This window comes from Aotus nancymaae, unplaced genomic scaffold (assembly GCF_030222135.1).
Source record: "Aotus nancymaae isolate 86718 unplaced genomic scaffold, 86718_ANA_hifiasm-v0.15.2.pri h1tg000057l, whole genome shotgun sequence".
NCBI classification, from domain to species: domain Eukaryota; kingdom Metazoa; phylum Chordata; class Mammalia; order Primates; family Aotidae; genus Aotus; species Aotus nancymaae.
The window spans coordinates 1,623,986-1,644,998 of record NW_026988471.1 but is presented as its reverse complement, the minus strand read 5'-3'; the positions used below and the strand labels follow the sequence as shown (position 1 = coordinate 1,644,998).

Here is a 21,013-nt window from a genome sequence, read left to right as displayed (position 1 = left end):
CTCAAATAAGTCATCATCATGCTTCCCATGAAGCATGGTGGACATGCTTCTAGTTCCCAGCCCTCACCTGGTGGACAATACGGCACCTGAAGAACCATCCAGACTCCTTTCCATACATGTCATGTTGAGACTGGAGTCCAGAGGACAGAAAGGAAAGAGATTGCCCTTCCTCTACCACGAGAGATCAATCTAGTGTTTGTCAAAGTGATCAAGATATGTATCCTCCAGTTGGGAATACATCATAGGTGATAGCCTGCATATATTTCAGCACTTAAATTATCTGGACTTTTTCTCTGTACTAAATTGGAGGACATACCCATTAGAAGTGGCCATATGTTCCAATTTCTTTTCTCTTACAAATAAATAAATACACGCATAAACAAAATTAATGAGATGTATTTCCTAACACCAAAGGCTTTCACATGTGGAATAAACTATTCCATGAAGCATAAAATATCTTAGAAATAATTGAAGGAAGCAGTTGACAGATATTTAGAGACAAAACATTTGGTTGTAAGGTTTACTTGCAAACTACACGGAGATTTTTAATCTAAATGGTCATTTGAGTGTCCCCCAGTCCTTATACATCCTGAAGGATTTTATGGCACCTTACTGCAGAGTACCTGATATCATTTTTGAAGAAATCGTAACGTATCAAGTAAGCTACAATGTAACTGTGAAATGCAGACTGCAGTGTTGCTCTGCTGTTGCTCTGTGGCTTCATGATTCATTCATTTTTCTTCTTCTCTTAAGCCATTTGAGGGCTGGTATCTCAGCTCTAAAGTCATGCAGAGAATGGGTGGAAAGAATACAAATGCTTCGCTGGAGCTAGATTCAGGCTAGGGCAATTGTTGTCAACACGATGAGGTTGAATGAAATGCAGTGACAGTGTGTAAGGGAAGATGTGTTCTTTATTGCTGTTGGGTCCAGGAATGCCTTACCTTAAGGGTAAAACATTAGACACTATGCTTATCAACACAGCAGCCTGTCATTGCAGTGAGTTACACCTGCAGCTTAAGGTAACCAAAGCTGTTGAAGCAGTATTGTGCCTGTGTGTGTGTGTGTGTGCGTGTGTGCGGGGACTTCATATCTAATATACATTGTATTTTCACAGACATGCACATATGTGTAAGGAACACATGTACATATATAAATCTGTGATTTAAAATATTGTGTCAGTATTATTTACAGATTTCTTTCTTCTTAACGTAAGATAAGATATTTGGGATAAATTTTAACTAAGAAAACCAAATTTATTACTAACACAACTATGATAAACTCATAGGGAATAATTACATGAATATGTGTGTATGTGTGTATGTGTGTACACACGTATATATTCTTTTAATTTGAACTTTGTTTTTAAGAACATTTGGAATTATTTTAAAGTAATAATATATATTTTAATGTCTAAATAATACACAGGAAGTCACTATTTGGCCTGAACACTCAACTTTTATGGGAATACTATTGTGCTTGCTCTTTTTTAGAGGAGTGCTTTGTCCTTTACAAAATGGACAAACACTCCCACTGTACTGCCTTTCCAGTTCTATAATCATTTTGGAGTTGCTCTTTACCCCACGGTGGCCTCACAACTCGGAGAACTCTCCTTACCCACGTGCTGCTTGCCTCGGGAGCAGAGGATCAGTGTCGTACACACAGGATATATGCTCCCATTTTTTTTCCACCGACTGTAAATGATTCCTATTCTTTGCTCCACAGAACATCCGATGTGGTGTCCAATCAGCTGAAAAAGCTGCACAGACGTCATTAGTTCTGTATGTGTGTGTGCATGTGTGCGTGTGCGCGCGCGCGTGTGTGTGTGTGAAAGAGAGAGAGAGAGGGAGGAGACTGCAGCTGCCTTGCCGCGTGCTGAGTGGAGTCTCCATTAGGGCAGCGCTATTGATTCCTGATTCACATTGCAGCAACGGGGCTAGAGTGCAGGAGAAAAAAAAAAAATCACATCTCAGAAACAGGAATTAAAAAGACAAAAATAAGTAGATAGATAGTTTTGCACAAAAACCAAGCATCTGTTACCAAAGGAAACCAAAAGTGGCAATTTAGCAAAATTTAAAGACTGTTTATAAATTAGAATAGAATGTATAGGAGGGGTAGAATAAAATGAGGTTAGAAAAATTATTGGTTCTAATTTTTCAGCAATTTTTTTTATGTCAGATGATAATGGTCTAATTTCCAGAATGTCTTGAAAACCCTTGAAAAATGTGGCAGAGATACTGCAAAGTAAAGCTTATTTGAGGGTGATCTTGAAGCTATGCCTGAGAATTTTAAACAACAAAATATCTGAGATTCATTTTTTTAAATTGTGTTAGATTATTTTATTAGCTGGTAGCTCTCTCTATTTTAATTCTTTGTGTTGCATAATATCTAGGATACAGTAACAGGCTGGTTGCAAATCCTTGAAACAGAAATAGGTTTCTTCATAGGCTGCGTTTCAGCATGTCCAACTGTGAGCCTGTGAAGCACAGCATTGGAGTTCTCTCGAGGTCTGTTGCCTCGGATTTGGTTAGAAATTATTAACTCTGGAGTGTAAAAATCTTATGTTGGCCTTTTAGGCAGCTCGATTTTAAAATCAGCCCTTCTGCCCCAAGACTGATCAACCGCTCCCACCCTGCCCCAAAAGAAAAACTGAAGTAAGTTCAGTTTTAAAATAATGGTGCTGTCAGGCAGGCAGTCTGCATGTGAGCAGCAGAAAATTAGAAGAATAGAACCATCCATTCTCGTCTCCCGCCACGACATGCACACACACACACACACACACACACACACACACACACACAACACCACCAGTCAGTTAAGGGGAAAAAGGGTGATACCTTTTTAAAAAACGAAAGGCAGTAAGCCATTATTAGCAAGAGCTATATTGAGCATGCTTGCCAGACAAGCAGCAAAGCTGAGCTCCAGTTCCGCCCAGACATGTGCCTTGCCATTTCCATTTTAATCAGCCTGCTCAGGATGGCTGCTGATTCATTTTGCAGGATGTCCCCCTGGGAGCCAAGGTGGAAGCCTGAGGCGAGCTGCTATTGCATCAATGCAGCACATCCGAGCGAGAGTGTGGAGGCAGAGGGAGGAGAGAAAGCCTTCAGTACCGCATCCAGATTTCAATATGGCTAGTTAGAAGGTCCTGCATGAAACCGAGTCTATTGCAGAAACATAATGAAAGGAACAGAAAAGAAAAAAGTCACATGTCATTTCATTATCCAACTATTCTCTCCCCCAACCCCTTCCTGCCACCAACACGCACACACACACACACGCACACACACACACACACACACATTTTACAGTGACCATGAAAGATTTCAAGCCACTCTGTGGAAGAGTGTGTGTGTATGTCATGTGTGTGTACTATTTACCTGGTAACTAGCTGGGGTGGTATACCTGATTTAGCTGGAGACTTTGATTTGTAGGACTGACAACCTTATTATGCAGTGAGTTTATTATTGATATTATTCTGCTCTCGGTTGCCATGGCCACCTTGTGAGAGACATTCAATTTTCTCTCTTCCATCATCATTATCTATGAGGCCATCTGTTGTGGAAAATGAATTCAGCCTCATTTGCATGACTGATAAGCAATTTTTTTTTTATCTATTTAACAGAAGGTCATATGCCGGGGATTTGGAGCTTGTGAAAAAAAATGTGGAAAAAAAAGCCTAGGAGAGGATGAGTGGGAGTGTGTGCATGGGGGGGGTGTGGAAGTCAAACAGATCCCTGCGGCCTGCGAGCCTATCGCGCTGCGTTTGTCATTCCTGCCCGGGCGACATTTTTTTTCCCTAAGCTACTGCACGCTAAACAGAGTGAGAGAGCTTTTCCCTGCAGCCTTCTTGAAGCCCCCCTGGTTTTTTACTCATTGTTGGTGGGTGTATTTCATTTTTTTCATCCCCGGACTATGGGTTATGATATCAATATTCACTGAAGACAGAAAGCCACCTTTTCTGCATCTCGGTGGCATGCATGCTCTTCATCACCCTCTCAAACTCGTGGTGGAACAGGGTTTTCTTCTCTGTCTGTGTATTCTGAGCCAGCACAGTTACCAAAATTGAACTTGTCTTTCGTTTGTGAGCGGTTGTGGTCATTGTGAGGTACGTGATGTTCATTAGGTTAATTCTTGGGACTTGGTGAGCAGGGTGTGTTTTACCGTAGTTCAAGGGCTTAGATTGCTATTCCATTGTCTGCTCCTTTTTAAAGTTATTTTTATAGCATGGCTGCTAGCTGAAATGTTCCTGGACTGGAGGCTTTGTAATCCACACAAAAATCTGTCTTTAAACTAAACTGGGTATTAGGTTGCATGACTTAACCGTGATGTTGTTTATTAACAGAAACAAAAACAAAAACAAAACATGATGCTTGCATAGTGGTGCTTGGGTGACAGAAGGATACTGAAACAAGAACTTCCCAGAGACTTTACTGTATTACTTTACATTACAAATGAAGCACATCATTTATCCAAAGGCAATTTTATCCAAAAGCAATTAAAATGTTAGGTATTGTTGATGTATTTACCTAACGGTAAGAAGAAAGTTGATTTATACTGTTTAAGTGGAGAAACTCAAAGAAAGACTTTTAAATTTAACTTAAATGCTTGAAGTTCATCATAATGAAACAAAATGTTATTTACAACAGAAATATGTCTTTTAGCACCACTTAAATTAATAAACTAAAAGTTTAAACTGTATACTTTAGTTTTAAGGTAGATCTGAATAAAGCAAAAATATGTATGTAAGTTTTTGTGTGAGAGTTAGCTATATAAAATACAGAGAACAGATTTTGAATTTAGTATTAACCATGACAGTTTCTTGTACCATCAAAGCTACACAAGCTAAAGAATTTCTAAGTTACTTAGAGTAAAAATATTTTATATAAGAGCCTTTTTGTCCAAATGTTTATTTTTTTACCAAACAAAATTAACATCATAGACAAAAGCATCCCAATATCACCCTTACAGATGTATGAGGGTCTTTCTAATTGTTCAACTTCATAAATGTCATGCAGATTTAAAAATAATAAAGTCATGCCCCCCATAAGATAAAAATGTAATTATTTTAAAAAGTGTTTTATACAATATTCATTTTCAGAAAACAATAACATTGTATTCCTATAAGTTTTTACCTCTCAAGAACTTTGAATCCAAAGTGTTGATTGTAAGTTATAAATGCTACTAAGTGCCACATTCCAGAAAAAAAAAAAAAGTTTGTTTTTCTGATTGACCTAAAGGAACATGTATGATTCTATCACCTCAAATGCAGTAAGTCAATTGTTTAAAAGTCTCCTTAAAGTTAGACTTTAGTGATAAATTTTCATTATTAACCAGAATAGACCACTGCTGCTGTATTTGTGTGATGGTACTTTATTGCACTTTTAAAACTCTTGCTACACTATCACACACTTTTCATAAGCAATGGCAGTTGTTATATAATCCTTCTGTTTTTAATCAGCCATGTTTCTTCATAGTTTACCTTGAGTTTCAGAGAAACGAGTTTACTTTAAATATTAATTTGGCATTTAAAGAATTTAAAACAATAAAATTCTGATAGATTATGAAGATTATTTAAAGTGACATCAGCTTTCTCAGAGGACTGAAGTTTAAGCATCAATGAGATCGGATCTGTAATATAATATGAAGGATTATGTTGTCGCCTTTTGATCTGTATATAAAGTCTTCAGCTTTGTGAATCAAACTTGTCAACATCTACAAAAAATCTATGAGGGAGCACAATTGATTTTTCCTTCCTCTCCACCCCCACCCCCAAAAAGTTAATTACCAATCTTGGTTGGATTCTTCCTTGCCTCCCTGACATTTGACTGCTGCTAATTCACTGATTAATCTCATTAATGTGATTATAGAAGGATTTGGAGTTGGCTGCCATTGTTCTGTAGACAGTGCTATTCAGCCTGAGCACTTGCCACCTCATTCAGTTTTGCTGTGATTTTTCAAAGGCTGGTGGAGTGAGCTATTGTGAACAGGCTTCTCTGCCTTCCCTTTCAGCACCAGGAGCTGTCCGCAGCTGATAGCAATTGCATTCAACAGTGACTGACTTCCTCCTAGTTTATTGGCAATGTGAAAATGGCTCACTTTCATCACCTTAATGATTATGCTAGTTGAGGTAGAGGTAGAAGAAGACTTGGTGGTCACATCTGGATGTTTTGAAGATGGTGGCAGCAGAGATATCTATACTTGAAGATTTTTATTTAGTAAAGACTTTCAATCTGCCATTACATACACATTTTACTCTATTTCCAAATATTCAAACATAGAATATGTTGAAAATTACTTGTATATATGTATAGGTGTGGGTTGGAAATTTTTAAACATTATTACTTCTCAATTGGAAAATTTTTATCCAAATACACGTAATTATTAATAAAATTCATCTTTGAAAAGATGCACCAGGACTATCTGGTGTCACAGTAAGGCAGAAAGTATGCATGACACACAAATTTCAACTTCTCTTGAGTTAAACTCGCATCCAACAACAGAACTTATGGCAATTTCACAAATTTGTGTTAGAAGCTGAGATTAAGGTAAAGGCTCAATAATTTGTGACCACGTATGAGTGGTGCACAAAAATTCCTGGAGGAATATGAGTACATAGTCTTCCTTGGGGTTATAAAAGCTGTCAAAGCATGACCTTAGGACTATGTGCATAGTTTCAGAGAATGAGACTTCTTTAATGTGCTGTTTTCACTGTCCCTGTTATGTTTTTCATCTAATTTATTTATTTTTTACTCTCTTGAAAATGTATCTATTTTGTACCTTACTCTTGAATATACCCAATGATCTCACTGCCTGATGTTTTCTGCCTGCTTTCTGTGTCAATGTTTAAAAGATTAGGGAAAAGGAATAATTAATTATGCAATTTCAAAGCTTTGTAAAGTTTTTCTATTTGTCATAATTATACTTAAAATTTAAAACATTGAGTTAATAATCTGATTATTATGTTCAGCTGCTTTTATAAATATTTTACATGTGTAATTTTAAAAAGCCAATTACTTCTCTGTGAAATATTAATTTTGTCAAGTAAATAATATTTTCAAAGTCACATGCATGAACTAGGTTTCCAACTCTACCTGTAAGCCAATCTAATTTAAGGGAGAGATATTATTTTAAAGATACATAATGTATCATCTAAAGCACTTTGTTTACTTGTTGTGGATACATTTTAACTTCAAACAACTTAAAGGCTTATTTACTCTTAAATATTTTATATTTAAAACATCCTATCGGTGGAATTAGAGGCACTAGTCAGATGCTCTTTGGTAATGTCCACTCTGCCCTGCACTTATACTTTGGTTTGACTGGGCATCCCTTTTAGACCAGGGCTATAATTTTCAATCAATAACCAGTTTTCCCAATGCATGTTGTCCTTTGCTAGGAAGTCTACCCTGATGCAAAGTCTCACCAGAACTCTGTTCAGGAGGCAAAGGAATGGTAGACTCAGAAAGGGAGAGCTACAGTTTTGCTAAATTCTTATGATCAAATTACTCCATAGTGTAATTTGATTGCAATGGCATTATGCATTTTCCTATTTTCAAGTTTTTAAGAGTTCTTTTTGTGAATATCTCCTTTTTTATTTGAAACATTGTGTAGTATTCCTTAGAAAGAAGTAACTGAAAATAAACTTGAACAAAAACTTGCAAATAAGGTATTTTTCACCAAGCTAAGTTTCATCATAATGTATTCTGTACCACAACACAATAACTGGCATTGATCTGCATTTCTTCCAAACTAAACTGAAGACAAAAGATATCACAAACCTGAAGAAGAAATTGGATGTAGATTTGTGTTTGTGTGTGTGTGGTTGGGGGCAGTGCCATATCTACATATCATGGTTGCTGCCATTAAAAAGATATTTTTAATTGGCATACCCTCATATTTAAAATATTGCCTATAGTGACCACAACTCATACAAAATAATACAAATGTTCTACTTTTATAGTAATTTATTATATAATTTTCCTGATATTAGATTATTTGAAGGCAATAGCTATCCATTTTTTCCATCAGTGGGCTCTTTTAATGCAATGTGGTTCAGTTTGTAATATCTTTGTGTCTTGTCTCTTCTCTCTCTCTCCACTTTGCTTTTTCTCTCTTCTGTCCTCTGTCTCTTTAGTTCAGTCCCTGTTTGTCTGTTTTGCCACCTTCTCTTATCTCTGTGTCTTTTTCACACCTGCATTGTTCAAGCACACACAATGATTTTTCTATGCATGTTTCCACATTGGAAGTGTTTTTGGCTTTGACATCATAATGAGTCCTCAGGGTATCTGTAGAAGTAATCAGAGATGGTAGAGAAAATGTAAGCCAGGTGTTAAAAAACTAGAAAGAATGCATAAATGCTTATTTATTAGATGGAGAAAGACTGATAAGCATTGCTGTGTTGGGCTGTTCTTCTGGGAAAACCTTCCCACCATGTACCTCTTTTAAAATAATCTCTGCTCCCCACGTGGTGATTATTGGAAAAGTTGGGGGGGGGAATATTTTAGTCATAGTGTAAGGAGTATTGTGTTGTGAGAAGATGGAACAGTACAGGACATTCTCTTAAATCTTTCCTTGCTTTCAGACTGCAGTGGTATCTAGCAGGGCTTGATGGGAAGGGAATTGCAGCCTCTGTAGTAACCAGCAAGTCTGGTCCCAACACATCAGGGAAGAGCTCTGTCTTCGGAGGAATTACCTCTGAGAGCTGGAAGAGGGTGTTCCTGGTAACTTGGGGCTTGTCCGTCAGTCTCCCCACAAAAACCACAGTCAGCACTGTGCTCTGTGGAAAGCCTGCAGTGGCTGATCCCTTGTGCTGTTCTGCTCTCGACTCTCACTGTGGATGGTGGGCTGGTGGAGTGCAGGTGCCGGAGGGTAGGGGTGAATGGAATGGAAACACAGAGGGAACTGTGACCAGCACGTGCGATGGTCTCTCCACGGCAGACAGAGCCCTGCGTGTGTGAGAAGCAGACTGCGGAACAGGATTTGGCTTGATGGCCACCAGCTATTCCACAAAAAGGTACCTCTTTCCTTTTATTGTAAAGGTTGCATAGGATTTTTTTTAATTTGCCTGGTGGTTGCAGCTCTCAGTTCTTCTCTTAAGTACTTCAAAGATAGTTGTTTCTCCACCTGCCTGCCTATCTCCAGCTCTCGTTTGATTCATACACAGCACTTCCTAAAGTGCCTTGGCTTGGCGTGTGAACCCGCCGACAATGGACCCTCTCTCACACAGAGCTTCTCCTTCAGGATAATGCCATTGTGGGCACCGATATGTCTGCATGCTGCCCAGAGTTGTTGTTAAACATGAGTCTGTGTATTCAAGGCTAGTTTCCAGGGGCGAGGGTGGGAGGTGCTAAAGTAGCCTTTATGATTTAATGTAGCCTTTCATAGCGGTGAGTGTTATAGGAGAGGTTTGCAGAGAGTGAAATGGTGTAGTCACCACCAGAGTAACACGTCTATGGCTTGACTCAAGAAGCCAGCTACAAAATCAGCACTTTTTTGAGCCAGAAAAATGCTAATGAACGTCAGGTATCTATGTTCCTTTAGTTATTTTCAAAACCTTATTAGGTCTTGTCTTTTCAAAGAAAACTTTTTCTATATTTTTGTCTTCAAACAATAATAAAAGGTAAAAATGTTTTATTTTCTTAGACAAATAGTTTAATATCTTTTGTTTTAAAAGAAAATGATACAAGAAGCTCATACTGAAACAGAATAATCTAGTGTGGTTGGCAACCCAGAAAAGATTGTAAGAATCAGTTAGAGTTAACTCTTGTGTTACCATATTTTATTTTAAGAAGTGGCAAGCTTCAGGACCGCTTTTTGTTTTGTCTGGATGTTAACCAGTAATGCCATTTAAAATACTGTAGGTTCAGCTTACTTTTGTGAGGTTTCTTTGGCCACAGCATGAATTTACCATAACATCAATGATAGGGGAGATATTTGTAGATATATTGTCTAGCCGGTAGCTGCTAACAGCCTGACTCCGGTATTTACAGTTCTCATCTATTACATTAAATACAGCACTGCTCATGATACACATTCTGCTCTAGAGATTTAGGGGCCTGTGGGTACCAGGCAAGCAGCACACAGCACACATCTCCACTCTTGCCTGTGCTGCAAGCTTGATACACAGGAAGGTTGGAAATGACTGGTTTAATCCACAGCTGTAGCTTGAAAAATATCTAGATCAGCAGTGAAGTTCCCTCCCACCTTAGGATTTGGGGAAGTGGATGTGTTTTGTGCTGCTGAAAGGAGGCAGCCTGCGCCAGGGTAAGTCAGCAGGAGGCTTCCGAGGCTCTGGTGCCGCAGGGACGTGGTCTCGGAGGGAGCCTGAGCCCGGTGCACGCGGCGCAGGCGGGACTCGCGGCCCGGCGCTGTCTGCTGCTGCTGCCTTTTGATGGAGGCTGCGCTTCGCCCGCCCGGCAGCGCGCTGTACGCATGCCCGTCTTCCCTGTCGTCTAGTGGTGTCAACTTATTAATTTCCATCTTCGACTTCGGGCCTGTTAGTTTCCTGTCTGAAAGCATTATTACTTTTGTCCATGTGGCAAAATAATTAGCATACAGATGAGAAGTGGCCCCTTGCCTGAGCGCCGGTAGAGAGAGATGGGCAGAGCAAGGTTGACTGGATGAATGGAGAACAAACGGTGGGCGTTCAAAAGCATTACAAGAGTTTTGTAGTCGTGGAGCAGGTTGCAGAATTTTCTGGGTGAGTCCCTAAGATGGAAGGCAGGGGTGGCTGCCGTGGGAACCGCTGCCTGCCGGGCGCTGGCTCAGCTGCAGGTGCCCAGAGCGGCTGCAGGCACAGATAACGCATTGGGGCGACTTTGTTTTCCAAGTCTCCAGGCTGCTCTCTGACACCCCTCCAGGTAAATATGTCCTGTGCTCCCTGTCGTCTCCAGAGCGTTTGCTCCGCTTCCCAAAGTGGAGCAAAGTTCACCTCCTGATGGTCAGTAACAAAAGAAGGGTCATTTGCTGCTGGTTTGGGGTAGCGGCTTCATCCGTCTTCTTGTGCATGTGTCTGAAGTGGAAATTAACTGTTTAGAGATGATTGTTTTTAGAAACTTACAGCAGCCATTATTCAATGTGTTTAATTAATATTTTCTGAAACCGTGCATCGAGATCAGCAAAATTAGCAAATGTTGTTTCAATTAAAGCCCAGACATAATTAGTTTTGACTAGTATGTATTTTTACTAGCTGGATGATGATTTTAGCTAATTTAACCAGCAACTTACTGGAGATTGTGATAATGAACCGAAGTTTCTATTGATCTGTAGAATCTACAACTGGGAAATGTAGAAATTAGCACAACCAGTGATACTCTCAGTCCTTTTCAGAAAAATGGAGATCGTTTTTCCAAATCAGTCTTGTGAGTTGAGAAGTAAGAATAAAGAGCCTGCCGGAATCATAATTTTCTATTGTCATCAGTGACACATTTCTTATATAATTCTATGACTGTACTACTGCAATATGGGTGTTTTAATATTTAGTTAAACATACTTCCATCTGGGGGAATTCACTGATAAATAGTTCTATCCTGTTTTAATAATTCCTATTCTCCCTAAAAGGCAAGGTTTTTCATTTTAACTGACCTAATTATCTCACCTGCTTTTTAGGTAGAACTCAAGTAGAAATTGTCATTCTTTAACCGTCTTTTTATAGTTTCCTGAATATTTTAGATCACTTGATTTTATTTTGCTTTTATTTTAAGCTGTTTTCCTAAAGAGTTGCTTTACTTTAGCTGTTTGCCTTAAACAATAACAGTGAATATTTGACAGAAAATATAACTTTTCGGGGGGAGGGGAAATATTTTCTGTTTAAAAATACACCTTTTCAAAAAAGAAAGAAAGTACCTTTAATGAATCTAAACCTCAAACACAAGATGTTGAAAAACATATTAACCCTTCATATGAAGCTGCTGAAACTTGGATTTGATCATTTTCCCTCTCATCCTGCAAGTTTCTTAGTACTCACATTGGGCTTTTTCTGCATAATAGGTAAACTATCTATTTTTTATTTCAATGTGTGTGTTTATACACACACACATACTTCTTTTTCTTTTCAGTTTTAAATTTGCTGGTAAACTACAATGAAGAAAAATGAAGTTTTTAAAAATTTAACTCAAGCAGTTTTAAATACCAAATTGTTTTCAAGCAGATTCATGAAATTCTGCCTAGAGAAAAGTCAGAAAGTCATACTTCCATTATTTTCTCATTGTTGCATTTCATTTTAGAGTTGAACCAAGCTTCCTATGATTAATATAGCTGCTTTTAGCTTTATGATGGTTTGTAACTTTCTTGGGGCAAAATATCAGCATTTACTTTTTAACCTCACTCTGTATTTCTACGCAGAGGAGGTCCCTGAAAGCCCCTTCTCCACAATGCTCTTTGTGCCTGGCTGCCTTCAAAGGTGGAGCCCAGCTGTTTTATTTTTTTTTTTTTTAGGGTCAAAATTGTGTCATATTGGTCTCCATTTCATGGAGCCCTGCGTGCCAGTCTCCATCACATTTGTTTTCAGGCTGTGGAATAGGCTCTCGGGCAAAGACAATGGAAGGTCCCAGAGCTGGAAACAGGGTGATGTGCACCTGTCTGAAAAGGTGATTCTAAGGGAATTTTTCTCTGTCTAGTTTGACTCTAAGGTTGAATGTCAACTTTGGAAAGAAAAACAGCCTTTCATGGCAACATTTTTAATCAGTCAATGTGATTCTAAGACATTCGTCCAAAGTGAAGCCCTCTTTGACTTAAATGCCTTGTGTGGGCCACACTGGTCAGTGTGGGGCGTCTGCTGTCTCGGTGGGCCTGCTCTGCTCACTGCAGCCACAGAGGGCTTTGCTTTGGTGGGATTTTCATTGATAGTGAATGAAAAAAAAAAACAGATAAACATTTTTATTTTTCAAAAGGTTATTTGACTCTATTTCCTTTAAAATTCAGTGCTGTCATGTATTCTTGCACTCTTAGGAGTACTATAATTCATCTCTTCCATGGTTTTGTGAATGTGTGTATATGTGCATTTTATAAATGCCAGTGTGAAAAGGTGTGTAAGCTGACAATATTTGAGCCATGGGTTTAGTATGTGTAACATGTAAACCTGCTTTAGATGTGTTTGTGCACTCATTAATATAGTTGAAAGAACTTTAGGACTCAATATTACACACTGACTGCTTTTTGCTGAGGTCTGACTGTTTAGATAGAACACTCCAATTGCTTTAAAGAAAATTACTTCAAGGGTATTGGACATTTGCTTGAGAAATTTTCAAGTGTGGAATGTCAGGTTTAGGGCTCTAAATCAAACAACTCATGAATTAATAATTTATGGGGGGGTCTTGTTTTTAGTACATTGACAAAGATTTTCATTATAGGATTTCTAGCTCAAACACTGTTCTGAGTGGTGCCTTCGTGCCATTATCTCAACCTAAATGCTAGTGTGTCTTAATGGCCCTCCACAGAACGGGTTTTCAACAGTCAGCATCACCTCTCGATTCCAGGGGCTACCCCGCCACTGAACCCTAAAAGCAATGGACCATTCTTAGAGGCTGACTTTAAATTTGGCCCAACCTCCCCTCCCTGGTGCACGTATTCCACCAGCCTGTGCCATCTGAGCAGAAGCTGAAGGCACAGAGCATTGTCGCCATGTAACAATGCTAGCCAGACTGGTTGTAGAAATAATCGAGTCTGCAGGGCACCCCATGGAGAGCCATCAAACCGAGTCTGCTCTGGAGCTGTCTGGTAGATTGTGAACATTCGGAAACCAGTGCCGCATCTGCCGGTGGACCCTGTGCTTCTCTGAAACTCCCACCTGCCCTCATGCATCTGGGCAAGAGCTTTTCAGAATCCAGTTTCCTCCAGGATAAATTTAATACGTCTTGAGGGCCAGGCGCAAACAAATTGATTCTATCTCTGCACCAGAAAAACTCATCAACATCTGTAAGAACACAGATTTTCACCAACCCCAGGATTAGGGGATGCTATTTCGTAAAATATATTCCAAGCCTACTTCCTTCATACCTCTTGCCAGCATGGCATTTTTTAATTAGGAAGTTGATTAAAAAGGGCATGGTAGACCACGGATGTGTGGTCTCTTGGCATCCATCCAGCTGTTTGTTGTCTGGGTCGTGGAAAGCGTTGCTCATCACCAGTTGCAGGAACGAGGGGGAAATGATTATAAGGGATGGCAAAAATGAAACTGTTCTGCTCTGCGTGCTAATGACAGCTGATTGCGGCTTCATCTGAACCAGGCTTTTCCACAGATAGGCTTGCTGGCTTCCTTCATGAGACAGAGACCACTCGTACTTTGCAGATAACTTGGAAATCTAGAAAGTAGGTGTATTATTCAGTGGTTCTGATTTTTTAGTGATCAATAGGATAAGTCACAGTTACTTGCATTTTCTGGATTCAAGCCTGTTTTTGGCTTCATATCCGGTCAGTTGGTGTCAATGGTGGTACTTGTTCCAATGGTGCTGTGCTGTTTATCTTCAAGAGTAATCGCTTTGGTTTCTCCTTGTTACCCGCCCCGCCCCCGCCCCAACCCCAGGGAAATTCTTTACTGGCTTTTTTAGGGCTTAGAGTATATTTCACAGAAATAAAATTTTATGCCTAATTGTAGTGTTCCTCTGGCTAACGTGGTGTGAATGAGCACCATGCGATGCATTTAACCCCGTCCATCCCTCTCATCCTCTTACTGTGTGAGCGCTTTCCCAAGACCAAGCACACTGAAGAAAGTAGGAGAAAGACAGCCGTGGACGAGCCTTGACACGCTGCCAACACCAAGAGCCTTATGCCCGGGGCAGAGGCTCTGGGGCTTTTACACGTCACTCTAGGAAGACGCTCAGTGCTCAAGACCAGGAACTGTGTCTGCACCCCAGTGGGACTTTTCAGCTGCTGGGGCAGCAGATCTCCCTTTTGTTTTTCTTCCCTCTGAACCTACTTGCACATATATTAATTATTTTTAGATTCTGCATTTTAAAGTTTTCAGTGACAGACCAGCTGGAGTTAGCAACAATGGTGGGTGGGCAGCCAGGGGCTCTCCTCACTTTCTTCTTCTGGAAGGAAAATGTCAAAGTCAATGCTGAAGACAAAAGGCGAGACTCCTTAAGGTCAGCGCCTCCCTTCCCTCTTAACGCCATTAACTGAGTAATTAATGCAACATGCATATATTGAGCACCTACTATGTGCAGAGCCAAAAGAGACAGAACTGAGTAATAAATTTCTGCTCCACAAAAAGTCAAATAATATGTGTGTGTGTGTGTGTGTGTGTACACACATATATACATATTTTTGATAAAGGGTAATTATAAATACTTCTAGGTTTACTTTTCTTGAATGCATTTTGAAATAGATTAAAGCACGTTTATGACTTAAGAAGAAGAGTTGCGTGATCTCTGAGACCCCTTTCCTGGGTGATCAGTACTTCAGGAATCCGGGTGAGCATTTCAAAACTCAGCACTCAACAGCACCGCGTTGTATCAGCATGCTCTCTCTTCGACAGCACACATGATCTAAGTGTGCTGACTTCTTATGAAATCTAGAGTTACAGATTGTTGAAGGTTTGGATAGTTAGCCCTCACCCCTCCTGGTTTCTAACTGCACACTCGCTGTCCCCTCACATTATTCAGAGTCACAATAGCTCACCTGAGAATGCATGAAACACTAAACAGAATGCTGTGTGGAGGAAGGTGCTGGAAACTGTCAGGGGTCTGTTTTGCAGTTTCTGAGCTGTTGATACAGGAGATCAACAACAGAACATTTTGGATGTGGCGTGGTGAAGCCCTAGATTACTGATTGAGGGCCAACCTTCCAAGCAAATGGGAAGATGCCCTGTGTCATGCTCACTTGTCTCTGCCTTCTCTGTGACATAGCAGTCCTGCCACAGTGCAGACAGCTGAAAGGGGAGGCCGACCTGGTTATCCACCGGCTCACCATTGGCTGCAGAAACATCAAAAGAAGGAGGAGAGGAGAATTCAAATTAGAAACTGGTCATGCATTTCAGACAATTCCAATGGCTATTTGCCACATTTCCCTTGAGTCAGACCTGATTGCACATACCTGCCTATTCAGAATTAAGAATTTTGCCATTACACCCTGTAAAAGACAAGTTTAGGTTAGAATTCGCATTTGATATTCTCTCAGAGTCTGGAAATTTAAGTAGCTCAGGCATCAAAAAGCCACATGTCTTTGCTTAAAAATGGAATTCTGAGGTTATATAAAGAGAGAGGAGCTGGTTGATGCCACATTCTTGTATATAATGGGGAAGAAAATCTTAATAATCTGCTCAGATAAATTTCAGGCCAATTTATTACTTGTCTTTTGTTTAATGTGGCACATTTGGTACTGAATTAACATGTGAAATTTTCCACTGAATTTGTATTCTGAATCTTCCAAGATGTTTTGCGATTCTTTTCATAGTCCTGAGAACAAGAATGGAGAGAGTTTTGCTGCCCAAATGTTTTTTTAGCTAATATGATGTTACTGGGATTATATGAGCTCAAAAACAACCCTTTTCCCTAAGAGACCCACACCCATAGTGCCAGCCAAGAAATGGTGTGCCTGTTCTCCAGAGACAATTAACACACCTGTTTACAAATGGGCAAAGCCACCTGTTCATCTAATTTTAAAGTTAATGATCAAAACAGTATCTGATCCTAGGGGTTAGTGAGAGTGGAAAGGCAAATTTGTGAGACAACAGGTCACATCTCATTTTTATCACCTCGTATTTCAATATATGTATATGAAATGTGGAATTAGAAAATACACTAAGCCTGTGATAAATATTCCAAATGTTAAATATCAACATTCCCAGGATTAGATGCAGAAGTTGTGTGAGGAGCGCTGGAGTCAGTGATAGTTCACATTTCATGCTTTACATTTTCAAAATCCAACACATGCAAATGGAATCACGTGTTTTAGCCTCAAAGGCTTCACTGAAGTGTGAGCCTTGCTGATTGGGCCGTCAGCATGGAAAAATAAGCCTATCAGTAAAAAATCAGCAAATGATTTTCACATGTCTCACCCTTCCTCCAAGATCGAGTCTCTCTCCCTTTCTCCTTTGACTGGGGAGCATGTGATTTGGGCCCATCTGACACCATGGCCTCCAATTTTTTGGCTTGCATTAGCGTCTCTACTGGCTCCTGCTTCGAGATTCGTAACTAAGGGCATGGTCAGGAGGACGATTACAAAATCCCTTTACTGATTATTTTGGACTCTTCTGAGAGTCAGAAAGACTACTCTGCCTGGTTTGGTTACACCAGCTAGGTTGCACATGTGCTATAACTTTCTGACTAATTCTCCCAAATGTTAAAAATGACCCATGACACAGGAAAACTTCATTTTTCCATTACTCTCTGGGAGGATATTTTTACCTAATATTAAACATTTTGTCATTTTTTATTTTTTGTCTTTTTAAATTTTCTAAGTGAGATTTTCCATCCATAGTCAACTTATACAATGACATGAAGTCCCTGTGAAAGAGTCCTGCATTGGGAAGACCTTCCTCCTCCTTGGTCAGCTCTCCATGGAATTTGGAGATGACTTGAAACAAATCACTGCAGCTTTCTGCCCCTTGTTACCCTTGTTTAAAGTGAGGGAGTCCCAGTTCTAACACTGGATGACTGCGTGTTTGGTATAGTCGCCCAGAGAGCGATTTCAAAGGCATCACGGTGTAACGGCAGGCGCCATGCTATCAGCAGGGCCATGCCAACAGGCCCCTTGTTCATCACCATTTTGCAGAGAAGTGCAAATGCAAACCCAGTGCCAGAAACCTGCAGTATTGAGAGTAGGTGCTACTGCTTGATGGATGAGTTTAATTTGGGACTACTAAGGTCAGGCGGATTGACACGAAATTCACCTCATCACACGCTTCTTGGTCATCTGGAAAAATCACTGGACTGTGTGACACTCAGACACGTGACTGAAACGGAACTTTCCCATGAGTTATTTTCTCTATTAATTGTATCTGTTTTGTAACCACAATTTTATCTGGCTTTACACAAGAATTTCATTATGCCAGCTATAGGTGGTGGGTCACCCTGACTATTTACGGAAACGTAGGTGCCGCGGTGGTTCCACAGTGACCTCTTGGCTTCTCTCAATCCACTCTGCTGACTATATGAGTCTTCCCAACACCTCGTCATGTAGGCCAGTGAGGTATATGCCATTGACATGACTTGGCGTAATACTTAAGGAAATAGCCCCGTCAGCTTTATGTCTTACCTTTCTTTTCAAAAGCAGTATTTAGGGTATGCGCAGGTTAAGCAGAAATGCATTTTTAGCAGCTAAAATTTATTATACAATCCATGTCCTACTTCTGGTCGCCTAGAGCAGAAGGCACCCAAAATGACAAGCAAGAACTCATGGGTACAAATAAACACTAAGCTTTTACCACGGTAGCCAATGGCATGTTCTTCACCAACTCAAAAGAGCGGGCCTGAATATTGTCCTCAAAATATCCCAGTAAAATAGAGAAGAATGTCATGGCCACAGTGGGAAAAGGAAATGAGTCTGAGAACCAAGCTCATGTCAAGGAGGGATGGTGGTCTCTCTCCACACCTGAGTCTCAGACTTCTCACCTTAGTCAAAGGAGCCTTTCCAGGCCACTATTGCCAAGGAGGCTCCATTGGGAAAATTCAGACATGGGTATGTTTTATTTGACAAGACAATCCACTACTTCAAAAGTGCAAATTTGTACATGTGACACTTTTCTCTAAGTATTGGGAAATGATTCTCACAGGGAAATAAACGGAGACGTGAAAAGAAAGAAAGGTAGCTATGTGTAGGATGAATGGGGCTGGAAGGAAAAAAATCGCAGAAACATTTTTGTCCATTTGAAATTTAAAATAGTAAAAAATTGACAGGCAATAGAGATATGCTTAAGACATACAACTTGGCTATTTCCAATTCTTACTTAGAGTGAGATGTTGTAAACATAGACCAACTAGAAAAATCATACTTTTGGAAGATCATAAAATAAGTCATGTTAAGTGCCAAGGGCCCATACACTCTTTTATACAAATTCAAACAACTATTGATAAGTTATATTGATAAACTAATAAAAACAGATGATCAGGAAGGTACCCTGAAAACAATAATAATAACAATGGCTAGAACTTAGCACATACAGTAAAATGAGTGCTTTCCACATGGGTGATATCATGCAAAGCCCACAAAAATCTATAGGATTGCTATAGGCACTACCACTATCTTCATAATCATAAAATAGGTAAACATATTCATTAAAGAGTTTATGTTATCAAAGATACATACTGTTTAAGAAACCAAACCCCTAATAGAAAGTTTTTTTTTTTTTTGAGACAGAGTCTTGCTCTGTCACCAGGCTGGAGTGCAGTGGCACAATTTCAGCTCACTGCAACCTCCGCCTCCTGGGTTCAAGCAATTCTTCCACCTCAGCCTCCCAAGTAGCTAGGACCACAGGTGTGCGCCACCATGCCCGGCTAATTTTTTTGTATTTTTAGTAGAGACGGAGTTTCACTGTGTTGGCCAGGATGGTCACAATCTCTTGATCTCGTGATCTGCCCGCCTCGGCCTCCCAAAGTGCTGGGATTACAGGCGTGAGCCACCGCGCCCAGCCACAAAACTTTCTATAGACAGAGAATATATTGATGATTTTCTACATCTTCAATTTAATGCTTACTTTGGCTGACAACAATCGTTTTCAAAAGACCAAACACTTATTTACAGAATGTCTGTACAGGTAAAGCTTAAGCCAGTGTAAGGCATAGTCCTTGCCCTTAAGAAATGAAAATCCAGCTGAGGACCCAAGACAACAAGAGAAAAGGTTAAATATCAACAATACCCCAAAAGTTCTCAGGGACAATGGACACACTAGCAGAAACATACTGAGCGCTCTGGAGCTGCCCAAGTGAGTCTGTGAAGTGTCCCTGAGATAGAAAGCACAGAGAAGCTTCACATGTAAGTCTTTAATCCATATTGAGTTAATTTTTGAATGTAAAGAAGGGGTTCAGTTTCAATGTTCTGCACATGGCTAGCCAGTTTTCCTAGCACCATTTACTAAATAGGGAATTATTTCTCCATTGCTTGTTTTTGTCAGGTTCATTGAAGATCAGATGGTTGTAGATGCACAGCCTTATTTCTGAGATCTCTATTCCGTTCCATTGCTCTAAGTGTCTGTTTTTGTACCAGTACCATGCTGTTTGCATTACTGTAGCCTTGTAGTATAATTTGAAGTTGGGTAGCATGATACCTCCAGCTTTGTTATTTTTGCTTAGGATTGTCTTGGGGGAGGGAGAGCATCATGATAAATAGCTAATGCATGTGGAGCTTAATACTTAGGTGAGAGGATGATAGATGCAGCAGACCACCATGGCACGTGTTTACCTATGTATCAAAGCTGCATGTCCTACACATTTATCTCAGAACTTAATATTAAATTAAATTAATGTTAACAAAGAAAGTACAGAAGAGCAAGCCATTTGTCAGGGCCAGTGGCCACGAGAGCTGGTGAACAGTTCGAATCTGGGATAAGCCTTGAAAACCAGTGTAATTTGGATACTGGAGAACAAACGACCAGGCTTTCTGTATTACTATGAATATGGTATGTGTGGTAAGTAGATGTAGTGTTCTGAATGGTAATTATTAAATGATATTTGATAGTGTGTAATTAATTATTCATTCTGCTATATCACCCGTGATTTGTACATAATTTAGAGTGACTTTAGGGGGAAGTTATACATAAATATATATGGGAGGTAGTTTCATTTTGAAAACTATTAATGGTTTGCTTTTTAAAATGCTCCAAAAATACATATCATTTCATTCTATGATCTAAACATATGACAGTCTAGAAGTTTCTTGGTTGGTGGAGTTTTGTTGCTTATTGAATGATTTACAAGATGGTTAAAGAGTTACTTGATCTTATGTTATACAAAAATAACTCTATGAGAATTGTCATAAAACAGCTAAAAACATTAAAGAAAATAATGAGAGTAGTTATTTCTCCTTTGCTATGAAAATCACTATGTACAAATAAGAATTTTTTTCTTTTTTCTTCACACAG

The 21,013-nt window shown here is 39.6% G+C and overlaps 1 protein-coding gene across 19 annotated transcripts in view; it reads left to right on the top strand.

Annotated features, from left to right (window-relative positions):
* The first annotated feature begins 3,720 nt into the window (after window positions 1-3,720).
* Window positions 3,721-21,013, top strand: part of MYT1L (myelin transcription factor 1 like) — a 556,234-nt gene continuing 538,941 nt past the window's right edge. For 7 of the 19 annotated variants that reach the window (XM_064363820.1, XM_064363814.1, XM_064363818.1 and 4 more), the window contains exon 1: window positions 8,533-9,010. The gene's annotated coding sequence lies outside the window, so the exon portion shown is untranslated. Of the gene's footprint in view, window positions 4,103-8,532; window positions 9,011-10,077; window positions 10,261-10,341; window positions 10,857-21,013 lie in introns of those variants that run through there. The other 12 variants (XM_064363815.1, XM_064363810.1, XM_064363802.1 and 9 more) reach the window with 11 other exon arrangements.